The sequence below is a fragment of the Chrysoperla carnea genome, chromosome 2, assembly GCF_905475395.1.
Source record: "Chrysoperla carnea chromosome 2, inChrCarn1.1, whole genome shotgun sequence".
In the NCBI taxonomy this organism is placed as follows: Eukaryota; Metazoa; Arthropoda; class Insecta; order Neuroptera; family Chrysopidae; genus Chrysoperla; species Chrysoperla carnea.
This window is the reverse complement of record NC_058338.1, coordinates 62,825,806-62,840,171: the sequence shown is the minus strand read 5'-3', so window position 1 is coordinate 62,840,171 and position 14,366 is coordinate 62,825,806. Positions and strand designations below refer to the sequence as shown.

General features: G+C 29.0%; 1 protein-coding gene across 2 annotated transcripts in view; it reads right to left on the bottom strand.

The window, feature by feature from the left end:
* LOC123292062 (protein yippee-like 1) overlaps positions 1 to 14,366 on the bottom strand; it is an 81,646-nt gene that overhangs the window by 32,228 nt on the left and 35,052 nt on the right. Inside the window, exon 2 of one of the 2 annotated variants that reach the window (XM_044872573.1) lies at positions 13,504 to 13,584. The exons of the other annotated variant lie outside the window; for it this stretch is intronic. The gene's annotated coding sequence lies outside the window, so the exon portion shown is untranslated. The remainder of the gene's footprint in view (positions 1 to 13,503; positions 13,585 to 14,366) is intronic. 2 annotated transcript variants of the gene reach the window in all.

Sequence of the window (14,366 nt, the reverse complement as noted above, 5' to 3'; positions counted from 1 at the left end):
GTATATTTATCGCCAGAAGCCAACATGATAAGCTTGAAAATAAGGGGTGAATCATGGAATTTGATAAAGAAATAAGAAAGATAAGGTATAGACAGAAAAAACATGCTGGAGAAATACTATTTAAGGATTAATTAAGGTAATACATTAGAATTTGTGAGCACCTCATTTGAATGTTAACATTCGCATGCATTTAATGTTGTACATTCGCGAATGCACAAAAATCAACATTCGTCTCATCACTGGTATGTACGTACACATGCATTACAAAACTATGCTTTTTTTATTAGTAATCTTTATCAGTGATATTATCAATTACATTACTGTACAAAAACATAAGATACAGAGTAGCCATTTTAATCTATTATGGCTAATAGTTTGTTTTGTAATAATCCATCAAAAAATAACTTAAGGTAGTACGAGCGCCAAGGATATTTTAGACCTAGGGTTGAAATCATTTGTACCTTTTTTTGATCTTTGATGATTAATGTGGTTATAACTCCATAAATGTAGACGAAAATTAAGAATAAAATTTTTCGATATCAGCCTCAATTAGCGAAATATCAAAATCTATATAATTAAAAATTTTCAAATTATATTGTTTCTTTTCGCCTTATAATCAAGTTATAACATAATTCACCCTCAAAATTGAATAAATATATTTTTTTTTATTTGAGTCCTCACTACCGTGCTCATAAAGTTTTAACTTGAAATAGTTTTTATTTAATTTCTACCGACTAGTTTTGGAGAAATCTATGAAAACATATAAATAATCGGGCAATCCCCCCCCCCCTTGTAAAAAAAATCAATCCTTTTATCCAAAATTGCCCTGGCGCTCGTATATCCTTTAAATAGCCAATTTAAATTCTATAATTTAATAGATGAAATAACAACACTTTAAATTAGAAAGTTGATTCTCATAAAAACACTAACTTTTTTTTATATAAAACACTATTTCGAAAATCGTTAGCTTTCGGAAAAATATGTCTTTATTGCATTTAATCGAAAGAAAACAACTGAAAATGACTATTCAACATGAGAATTACGCTAAACACACGGTATTAGTCCTGTAAAACATCCGTATATCAGTATTGTAAAACAAAGAAACAAATAGAAATTAGACTATCATTTGTTACAAGGAACCTGGCATACTTAAACTAAATTAATTTACTTTCATCAACTTTTACTTAACCACGGCAGGCATAGTTAGCTCTTCCTAGAAAAAAATATGTTTACTCATTTTTAATAAACTGTTACTGATGCTTTAAGTAAGATATTACTCTGCCTAGAAAGAGTCAACTCTTACAAACAATCGACTTTTCCTGTAACATTTACACTATTTATCTTTACTGAAGATCCTTATATATTTTCTAGGATTATCGTACCTACATATTTTATTAAACCCGAAAAATTCAGATATTATGAATTAAAAACACATGTTTATGCGTTAATTCAATCATACAAATTTAATAAAAGTATAAATAAACTGCGATCAACACGAACGGTTGAAAATGTTCAAATTTTATCCCACATATTTGATTGCTTTTAATGGTTGTTAAAAATATTTGAAGTATATTCACCTTCTAAATATAAAATGCACTCGTCCATCATTGAATGAATGACAAATCCTATGCATATATTTAAACAGAATGCATACATATAATATTTGTTGGCCTAATATAGCACACGAAGCTATTAGTAACAGCATCACAGGACGAAAGCGAATGTTAATAATAATTGTTGGTGGTGAAAGGAGTAGTAATGCCTATCAACTACCAACCAGCCAAGCTAACCAGGCTATACAATTCATCCATACATGTATCTAGCACAACGAGCTATAACTAGTGAGTTACTAAGAGCAAGTTTTTACTAGGACATTAAACTAGGACATGACCCCGAATACATGAACTTACAACCATCAACCTCCCATACAGGAATATTATTATGTGCACATATTAAATGCAACAAAAACAAATTTAAATACAGTACGTACAAAGGCCAGGTAAATTAAATATACATGTCAACTTATCCCGATAATCGCCAGAAATGGAGACAAAATTTTGATGCTTATTTCCAAAGATATAACTTTTGTCTAAAATGATAAAATACTGCACCGATGAACTTGTCTTCAACCTCAAACATGAAAATTATTTTGTCATACGACTGGTGGCTGTGATTAGAACTACGATAACAATCTTAAAGTGGTTTTTAGCAATCATTGAATGAATAGATAATACGCCAGTCAAATCCTACATTAAAATCTCTTAAGAGAAGGATTTGGACCTCTTAAGAAGTGTGAAACCACGTTTTGCAAGCAAAAAAAAGCTTCCTGCGTAATACATGAAAAACTTTTTTCAGTTCAATTCAAAAACTATGAGCTTTTGACATAAGATGCTAGTATCATTTGAAAGTATACTAAATTTGAAACAATTGAAGCCGATCGATCTGCAGTTCCGTATCTAAGTCTTTGAGATATGCTTGAAAAATTTCAGAAATGCTAAAATGTTGAGTTTTACTTATGTTAAACCGTTAGAGATAGAACAAAAGTTTAAATGGAAAAAATGTTCCTTATACCAAAATAAACAACTTTTGTTTGAAAAAATTTTTCGTAAACATCATTGTTTTCTCGCGCAAGGACAAATTAGGGCAAATCTTTGGTGTCCAAAGATCCAAATCCAAAAATATGAAAGATAGAGAGTGAAATTTTTAGGTAGCTAAAACATCGCGTATTGTGATTTTAGCGGTTTTTTATTATTTATTTTATTTTATTTTTTTTTTTTTGTAAGATTTTACTGGCGTATAATAGTAATTTACAGAGGCAAATTTACTTTTTCACTGACGCAAATTTTCAAGAACGATTCCCCAGGTTAAGAATGTTTTTGTGTCGCCGCAAGCTTATTTTTGCAAAATAATATATAAAAAATATACAAAAAACATTTTGTCCGATACTCAACAAATTTTTATATAGAGCAAAAAGTTGTTAGACACGACCTTCAAAACAGCATTTTAAATTTCCGGCCTTTCCGATATAACTGCCAAATTATTACGTCTGTGGGAGAGTAGAGCGTAAAACTAATAATAACGAAACTTTTGATTGTAGATTAGTGTTTACAGTATAGCCTTGTTTCATTTAAAATTGTTTTCTTAAAGTGACAGTCAATGACCCGAAACTTCTAGACCTATTTTTAAAATTTTATCAATCACTGATTAAATAGTAAATAGCAGCGACTTAGTTACAATTTATTTCAAAACAAAACATGCTTTGGAAAAATTTTAAAGATAAAATTTTATCATAATTATCAAACAAAGGAAGTATTACCCTAGTCTGGAATAAAATTATTAAAAAGTAAATAAATAAACTTAACATTAATCAATATTTATCTAAACAAAAAAACATACATAATTTAAAAAAAAAAAACGAATCCTAAAAATTATATCAAACATGGATAATATTATCTCATCAAGTTAATCGCGTGGACCTTTCGGATCGCACCTAGTCCCCGCCTTTTTGTACCTTATTTTCAACTTTGATGATTAATTTTGTTATAACTTCATGAATGTAGATGAAAAAAAAGAATAAACTGGTTCGATATCTGCCTTAGTTTTCGAAATATCAAAAACTAAATAATTGAACAAAATTTTCAATTTTCGATATTTTGAAAATTACTTCAGGTATCGAATAATTTTCTTCATAATTTTCGTTTTATACTGTCAATTCATAAATTTCAAGTTTTATACTGGTCAATAATATAATTCACCATGCTCATACATCTTTAATTATTCAGGCACAGCGAGTTTCTTTTTACTTTCAATAATTTATTAAGGTTTTAAATTTAATTTAACTAATTTTTTTTATATTTCCACCGACTAGTTTTGGAGAAATCTATGAAAACATATAATCCATCTATCGGTTTCCCATACAACCAATGTTAAATATTGCTACTTTTGAAGTCATTAAATTATTTAAATAATAGGCAACCCCACCTAAAAATTTCACAATTGGTTTAGACTTAGTCAAACTTCATATAAAATAAATCAAGCCTTTTATCCAAAATTCCCCTCCTATCTCCTTAAGTCGAAATTATAAAAAAAAAACTATATCTGAATATAGATCTTACGTGAAATGTTTGCATTACAATAATGTGATTATCATGCCTTATAATTGGTTGTTACTTGATCATACAGTACCATATTTAAATTTTATAATTTCGTATGCATATTGTTATTATTTATTCATAATAAAATCGAAGTTACAATAATACATAATAATCATCATTAACGTGTAAACCAGAACAAACTCATTCGATGTTATTTTGTGATTTATTTCGAGTTATTTATAAACCAATTAAATATATATTACCATTGAGTGTAAAAAAATATTCTTTATTGTCGAGACATTTATTCCTTTTTACGAACGTGTCGTGTTTCATTCAACGTATTCAATAGTTTTCAATTGAAAATGGTAGAATACGCGGAAACATGTCCTAAATTTTAATGATGAAGTAAAGCTATACTTTGAAATACTTTAAGTAAATTAGTTGGATTCAACAATTAAAAATATAATTAAACTTAACCCACCGAGGCCCTTAAAACCACTTTATTTTTTGTCAAGTGAATCTTATTTATTCCACAGCAAATAATCTGAACAAAACCACTCGTTATACAATAAAAGTAAAAAAATTCAGAATTTTAAGTTAAGTAAAAACGAATAGTTGGCAGTTTAAGGTTAAATTATATTACACCAAAGTTATCTGAGAAATTTTTGTTGCACGAATACGTCAAATTTTTAATATGTAATCCTTGAAAAAATACTAATAAAATACGTGCGTAGTTCTTTGAAATAATTTTATAAAAAACTATTATATTATCCTAAAAAATTCAACCACAAGTTATATGAAATAATAATTAAAAGATATTTATTTTTTTAATGAAGTGTGGTTTACATAGTTATTTAATAAATTCCATGCAATTTTACGGTTTCAAACATACTAAATTTTTACTATAATTTTTATACTTAGTAATATAGTAAAATAAAGTTCGTAAACTAAAACCTCGACAATTACAGAATCGCGGTCTTAAAAGTATGCAAACAAGAAAACATTTTCATCTAAAATTGTTATGATAAGTAAAATCGTCATTACAGTCGGGGGACCTCTCCGACTGTGGAAAATTGATTGATCTTAGACATCCCCCGACTTTAATGACGATTTTACTTATCATAACAATTTCAGATGAAAATATTTTCTTGTTTTCATACTTTTATGATCGCGATTCTGTAATAAGTAAGGGTTTTAGTATTCGAACTTTATTATATTTAAATCATTTGGGGATTATAATTTCGTGAGAAAGTATAACAATTTATACATATTTGAAAAGTTCTATCATAGTTTTATGTCCTCTAGAGGGCGCAGTATTCAATTTAATGTGATGATACATACCCTATAACCAATGGACCATCAAGATTCTTCTAACGATACCTCATTTGTCAAATTATGCTAAGTAGTTTAGAAGATCGGAGGGAACAGACGAAAATACATGATTAAGTATAACAATATATATATTTTTGAAAAGTGCTAATTACGCCCTTTAATTTGTAACCAAACACGCTATAAATAAATCAAAATTTGTTTTTCGATCATTACTTTATGTCCTCTAGAGGGCGCCATATTCAAATTAATGTTACATATATAATGATACATAGATTATGACCAGCGGGCAATTAAGAAGCTTCTAACGATTCCTCATTTGTCAAATAGGTAAAAATGATCAATTTATATTTTCATAGTCGAATAACGTGTAGGTAAATATACATTATCTACCACTATTATTAACTTTCCGAGAGAAAATTATTCTTTTACCACGAAAATCCAATAATAATATCAATTTTCAGGTGTTTTTAGAAAGTTTGATTAAAAGAGTGGAATGACATAAAGGGAAATAAATAATCTATCTTACAGTGGTTGTCCGAATGTGACAACTATCACTTACACTCTAAGGTTTATTTTGATACCTTGAAAGGGGGCTAACCCATCCAACTTTGACCCAATTGCTGTTGAGCAAGAAATGCAAAAAATGTTTGATATTGACTGATTTCAATTCTGAGAGGTTGTCAAAGCATAGAGAAGTTGCATGTTTTTTAATTTTATTTTTTTTCGAAAGTTTACTAAAAATTACTTAATTACTAAAAAATTATTAATTTACAAAAAAAATTTTTTTTAATCGATTTTTCATGTAATTTTATAATTGAAATTTCTAAACTATAAATTCAAACACCAGTGACGTCAACACACCGATTAAGCAACGCCACCGCACGAAGAAATAATAAAATACCATGCAGAATGATGAATTTTTTGTCTAATTAAACGTAATTTTCCATAATAAAAAATTGAAAAATGTAAATTTAGCGTGATTGGCTCACAGCCTCCACGGGTGTAAATACGTCATTACCGTTTTCTTTATTCAAAAATATATCTCTTTTTTATTAATAATTAAAAAACAAAATGGAATTATTAATTTAAAAAAAATTACTTAAAGATACTTTAAATGAATTATTCTTTAATTGTATATGAATTTGTGGTAAAAAAAAATTAATGCAAGTTCTCTATTGCTAACAAAATGAGTTTTTATCATCACAAGAGCTGGGCAGAGTCTTAGAAGCCGAAATAAACTAGGCCACAACTAGTAAGCAACTTGTAATGGCTAAAAAGAGCGCTCCTACTGACTTCCAATAATTTTGTGACTTGACTACTACTGTCCACTATCCTCTATTACTAGCACTATCGACTATTAAAATTTATTATAAACAAGGTTCAGGGGAAATTTTACTATACTTAATCAGAAAGTTATTATTTTAGCTTCTAAGGGTCATATATACCAGAACGTTTTATTTGCAACTTGTAATTAATAACTTTAACAGAAAAGTAATAATTAATATTTCTCTTCTTCATAACCTTGCAATAATAAATATATAACAATTTAAACATTACATTTAAATAATAATGATAATTAATATAAATATAATATGTCAATGACTTCCAATATCTATTCTATTTTAAAAACGTAATATATATTTATAATTTTAAATTATAAAAGTTAAATTAAATTTTATAATAATAAAAATAAAAAAAAAAACAATGATAAAATACAATAGATTTAATTCTTGGAAAAATCAAACAGTTCTATAAAAAACTGAATAACATTCGATATGAAAAATATTATTTTGTTCTGATAATAATTGATAAATGATTTATTTATAAACAGACAGTGAATTGGATGTGTTGGCAGTATTAGCTGAATATTGATTCTCCAACAACATTCTGGTGGTTAAAATATTATACCATGTATATGAAATATACCAAGGTATACTAAGTTTAGTCCCAAGTTTTTAATCATTAAAAATATTGATGCTATGAACAAAATTTTAGTATAGGTGTTCATAAAATCACCTAATTAATCCATTTCCGGTTGTCTGCCTGCCTGTCGTCTGTCATCACGATTATTCAAAAAGGAAAAGAGATATCAAGATTTTATAGCGTGCTGAGGACATAAAAAGTGAGGTCGAGTTCGTAAATGAGCAATATAGGTCAATTGGATCTCGGGTCTGGAGGATCCATCTTGTAAACCGTTAGAGATAGCACAAAAGTTTAAATATAAAATGTTCCTTATAAAAAAAAATAAATAACTTTTGTTTGAAACATTTTTTCGTAGACATCTGGGTAGACTGTTTACCCGTGAGAGCGCATAATATGCGCAAATTGTAGTATTATATGGGTATATCAGTTATATGTGTGTGACACGTATGTATGTGTAATGTGACAGATTAATCAACACTGTCTATACATGGTATTTCAACAATTAACTCAATCAATTGTTTGTTTTCAGTTGTTATTATCTAATTTTAGCAATTTTTTGACCACCATGGCAATAATATAATCTGGTATGAAATAACAGGTGATTCAATAAAAATGGCCATTATTTAACAAAAAAGTGACTAAAAAAATATGAGATTACTTCCAACAACGATTTGCTGTTTTGTGAAAGTTTTATAGCGTTGGAAATAGTAATTTTTTTTCTAAACAAGCCTCTCATTCTAAGAAGTGCCATCGCAAATCGGGAACTATCTCTAATATTAATTTTCTCTTGGATAGAATTATAGAGATATTGACATGTGTTCCTGGCCTGGAATGAAAATTCTAGAAACAAGAGACAAATTTTTTTTTTTTACCATTTTCTGTCGATCAAACAAATTTCTTTTTCCGAAATTGTTAAGAAATTTGTTTTTTCTAAAAAGTTTATATTAGTATTTAGTTATGTGCCGAATATTCGCAAAAATCAATGCAAATGTGTGTGACAAAAAATCCTTATCATTTATAACAAACTAATCTCAAATAAAGAAAAACACAAGAATTTTGCTTTTAATGGACGTAAATGGAGTTTGTTTTCAATTACTTTATCCGACTTAAACGATGGAATCTTTATGAAGAATTATATGTATTAAGTTAATACATAATAATTTGCGAGCGAGCGCTTCATTTGTAAGTTAACACTCGTTATCAAGAATGTACAAAATACTACATTCACCCCTTCACTAACTAGTATAATGTATATATTTAAAGATTACAAATCTATAAATTGACAATAAATCCAGAATCTATTTTTCACCATATCTCTTAGCACTAATTGCATTCATTTTTGCGTTGATTACAATAAGCTAGCTATGACAAACGCAGAAAGTGATATACAGAATGATCGATTTACATCTAGACATACAAATATCACGAGTATGACAGAGTACATGCCTTAAGCAATGCATCTAAGTAAGAGCTATTATAGGTGTTATATGAAATTGCAAAAGTGACTTGTATCGTTGCTTATCTGTTGTAGTTCATTTATTCAACTAAGAAACTCCCACTCCCCAAGCGTCTTACAACTATCTCAACGCATGTCGAAGCTTCAACACATGTATATGATACCTCTCACTTAGATGCATTGCTTAACGCGTGTATTCTGCCATACTCGTGATATTTATATGCCTAGATGTAAATCGAACATTCTGTATAACATACTATAACATACGGGTCTCTCAGCCTGACAAAGCGATATATTAATATTTTGAATTATTGTATAAACACGTGCATATCTGTATATTTCATACAGGTAATATAAGACAGACGAAGGCAGCTATACGCGTACTTTTTTTAGGTCTCTCTCTATAACGATCAACCGTTTGGATGGCCACTTTACGGTTCTGTTAATACTTCTATGGGTATAGTTCATATATCACTCATGTAGTAGGCAATATTTGATCTATGGCCGGTTAGGCAGATCATCTTTTGTTTGCCAGAACCTTAAATCCTAAGCTCTATACAGCACACACAAACTTTCACATTATTATATAAGACTTTTGAATCTACGTTCTTTTTTTGCTTATAATATAAGTGGCGAAATCTCAGAAATTATAATGTTAAAATATTATAAATACAATTTCTTCAAAATTTTACCTTGTACTAAATAAACTAACCAAAATGATTATTTTTTGTATCCTGTAATATTTATGTACACACTTCGTTATAATATCAATTTAACCGTGTCATATTTAATAAATTTACATATAAAATAACCTTATTAGGTATTATTAATTCTATGAATATAATTTATTATAATGGTAACTATCACATACATAATACATTATACACACTTACAAGCAAATTAATTCCTTAATGATTCTGTTAATTAAAATCTTTACGTATAATAAAACACAGCGTCTCTAGTGTTTCTCGATAAACCCTCCTTCACATTCTCGCGAAGAAGCACGATGTCGGGTGAAGAAAAAGAATGTGTAAGTGATATTTTTTATGTCTCGCCTTATCGCACTTCGCTATAAAGTCGAAGTTTTATTCAGAGTCAAGGCAATACTAGCCACTCAGACGAGCACAACTATAAGTAGTTCAGTAGCTATTGCAGCTTATATATGTGTTATTGATAACGGTTAATTTATTAAAAAAACGTCTTACTGCACCATCTATGAGCATCATTTGAACCATAGATTAAAGATTTCTGTAAAACTGGTAAAAATACAATTCATGGTCATCTGCAATGATATACTCAATGAATAACTATTTTACATAATTTTAAAAAAATTAAAAATTGTACACATATTTTGCCTGCGTAAAACAATCCATATCCCTATTTCGAGTGTTATGAAAGGGGAATAATAGAGAGCGAGGGAAGTGAAAGCTATAATACGGTGATCCTTACCAGTCTTTACTTTTAAACCCAGCGAAGCGGGCGGCTATCAATCTAGAGATTAAATAAATGGAACAATAGTATAATTGAGTGTCCGAAATTTCCGTATCAATTTTTCTTATGATCGATCAAAAGGTCGAATTACCAAATGTTTGAAAAAAAATCATGATCACATCGGTGGTAACCGAGGGACGATTAACTTTTTGTTTTAGTTTTTTTTTATTTGTTATAGCTTCCAGGGAGCCTTTTTATCGTCGCAAATATGTCGCCTTGTAATGTAATAGCGGCTATTCAAAACTTTTGGCATGATAATTTTCGTGAATACCATCTAAGAAAAAGATTTTTAACTTCTAAATAAATTAACTTCCAGCAAGTAAATTTCCGCCTCTCACAAATTCTATTAATCGAGCTTCGATTATGTTCCGAGGAACAGCGAGAGGAAAGATCTTGTTTTTTATTTTTCACATTAGTTTTTATTTATGTTGCAAAAATTTCTCAAATTGTGTTACTTTTGTAAAAATTTCTTAAATTGCCATGCACACACAAAATATTTTGTCTATGATATTTGGAGTTAAATTTCGATTTTTTCACCAATTTCCTGAATCAATTTTATATTATATAAATACATATTTCGGTTATCATGTAGTCATCATCAGTTTGAATTAGCTAACCAATTAGTCTTATAAATAGCCGATTTAACTCGAATTTAACTTTGACTCGTCGATTTGCTAATTAATTCGATACATTCTAGAGTTCTCATTTAATAACTTTGATAATACTAATATAATTTTAGGTTTATTTCACCTAATACATACTTAATAGCCTACTCTATCGTACATTAACATGATATTATTTCTCCTTGTCGCTCTTATTATACAAAAGATATAACAAACGAAGCAACGACCATCGAATGACGTAAAATATTTACGAATACTAAGAGACAATAGGGAATGGTGAAGATGAGATAATATTTAGTCCAAGTTCAAATCTCCCAAGTATATGTAGGTTAACAATACTCTGGTGTGATTCAGAAACACGCATGTACGCATGCAGACGCTTTAATCAATGTATTTTATGGAGTTCGTTTGTTATGTAGAGGTACACAAATGTGTATAGATGTGTACATGTTTGTGTGAGAATGTCAACAGGTCAAGAGTGCAAACTGAGTCAGTAAACTATTGTTTAATTTTTCCAAAATTTTCTAAAAAACAACAATTGATTGAGTTAATTATTGAAATTACATGTATAAACTGTGTTGATTACACTGTTACATTACACATACATACATGTCACACATATATAACTGATATTCCCATATAATACATACTATATAATTTGCGCCCTCACGGGTAAACAGTGGTGTTTACAAATAAATATATCAAACAAAAGTTGTTTTGTTTTTTATAAGGAACATTTTTTAGATCAAGACCCAATGACCTATGTTGCTCATTTACAAACTCGACCTCACTTTTTACGTCCTGAGTACGCTGTAAAAATTTCAGCTTGATATATTTTTTCGTTTTAGAGTTATCGAGTTGACAGACGGACGGACGGACAACCGAAAATGGACTAATTAGGTGATTTTACCAATACCAAAATTTTGTGCGTAGCATCAATATTTTCAAGCGTTACAAACTTGGGCCAAAACTTAGTATACCTTGCATATTACATATATGAATGGTATAAAAATGATATTGACAGATCATTTATGTCGAAATCCTGGAAATTGTAAAGTAGATGAACTCTATAAGAATTCACAAGCATCTTTTACAAACTGCAAACAATTCTAGAATTAAGGATGTATGAACGCCAGGGCAATTTTGGATAAAAGGTTTGATTTTTTTTTATATGAAGTTGAATCAAATTTAAATCAATGCTGAAAATTTTAGAGGAAGCTGCCTGATTATTTAAATAAATAAATGACTTCAAATTAATGTCATATTTAACATTTGTCTTATGGGAAAACGGTAGATGGATGATATGTTATCATAGATTTCTCAAAAATTAGACGGTGAAAATTTAAAAAAAAAAAACTATTAAAATTGAAGTTAAAACCTTAATAATAAAATAAGATATATTAACACGGCAATAGGGACACAATAAGACGATAAGATAAAATATCGAAAATTTTGTTTAATTATTTAGCTTTCGATACATCGAAAACCAACGTAGATTTCGAAAAATTTTAGTCTCATTTTTGTCTACATTCATTAAGTTATAACAAAATTCATCATCAAAGTTGAAAATAAGGTACAAATAATTTCAACCTTAAGTCTTATATTGCCTTGGCACTCGTACTACCTTAAACATCTTAAAAAAGGCCGATTTTAAAAGGAAGGAACACGTCTGTGATGTTGAAATATATCTCTCTCAAGAAGGCTTTTACAAGAAATTTGGTTGCAGCCAATTCAGATTTGTTTAAAGGACATACAGTCGCATTTAAGACGAAGGCAATCCCATATTTTCGTTATTTGAAGGAATACCGATTTGAATTTTTGTACCGTCATGCAGGGTGATGTGCCATGTTTTTTCAGCCTACTACAAATTGCAAATTGACAAACAGAATCATTCTTTTGGCCTGTAGTAAAAATTTTTACAAGTTTAAAACCCGACGCCTCCCTCTCCTACGCCCCACCCTAAAATAATCCAATTTTACATTTCCTACTTCTAATTTTACACTTAAAAGAGCTATGTAACTAAAATAAGACATTTGATCGTTGAACGAAAAAAAAATGTAGCAATTGAATGTGAAATTAACCGAACGCTGGCAACGAATGAAATGGAATAAATCTTTTATAGTTTCATTGTGGTTAGTACAACAAGGTAGAAAATAATAATCTAGAAACAAGAATTACCTCCAATTGAAGACGTCGTAGCTAAGGTTTTTGTGCCATTTTTTGAACTTTTCTGTTTTCCTTATATTAACTTCCCAGAGGAAGTTAATGTAATGAGGTCGATTTTGAAAATCTCTGGACTACAGGGGTCGCACTCACACGACTTTAGTACTGCCACATCGACTATGTACTGCCAATTTATTCACTTCTATTTTTAACTATTTGAAGGATGTCCTGATTTTTTTATTCTCAAAATGTACCAGGGAATAATTAGAGGAAATATTTTTGCAAACATCTTTCTTTAACTTGATATATCGAATAGTGTTATCTTGTTCTATGTTATCCTGACATTTCTCGACAGACATACGACTTCGAGGAATATTGTTATGACACGTTCGATAGAAATACTAATATAGAATATAAATACCTTAAATTAAATTACGCCACATAAAATTTGAAATTTTCTTCTGTTTTCATTCAATTACTTGTAACTGCAATTTTTAAATACCTGAAAACAAAATATAAATTGTTATTATGCAATTTTATTTCATCCAATTTTATTTTTAGAAACAAATAAAGTGAATAATAAATAAATATCAATTAAAAATAGCAATCAATGTGTTGAAACCAATTTAATAAAATTACAAGTACAAATATCCTACACTAATTAATATCCAACAGACGTTACAAAACTTTTCACCCTCTCTTTGTAGGAGGTATATACGTATATCTGTTAATTAAATTAAAAGTATTGAATGTATTGCATATATAAAATAGTAATAAAAACAAATTAGAAGAACTATACTGAAAACTATCACTGCAACATACCAGTGACTTTCCTCTTTAGGGATAATATTATTGGTTTAAGAGAGGTTTAACGTCACCAAAAAGTTCATTTAAAAAAGGTAGGATTTTTGATATTTCTTTTCTAATTGAAATTACGTAGAGTTGAAGTTTTTTAAAATTATGTGTTTAAGAGCGATATTTGACGCAACTACAGTCAGATACGAAACGTATTTCATTCTTACCTAAATTCAACAAGAAAAGATATATATGAAATTAAGCCGTCTGAGAAGCACTTGGTCCATATTGCTTCCCAATTATTGCCCGATAAAATTATAATACCGGAATTACTTAATAGTATAAGTTCGTTAACAGGTTAAATTCGACCACATGCAAGGGCGTTAAATTGGTTATAATAACGAACAGTTTATAACAACAAAAATGAAAGGTTCCTGCAGAATTCCCATATAAGCATACACATGAAAGTATCGGCTAGAACAACAATTA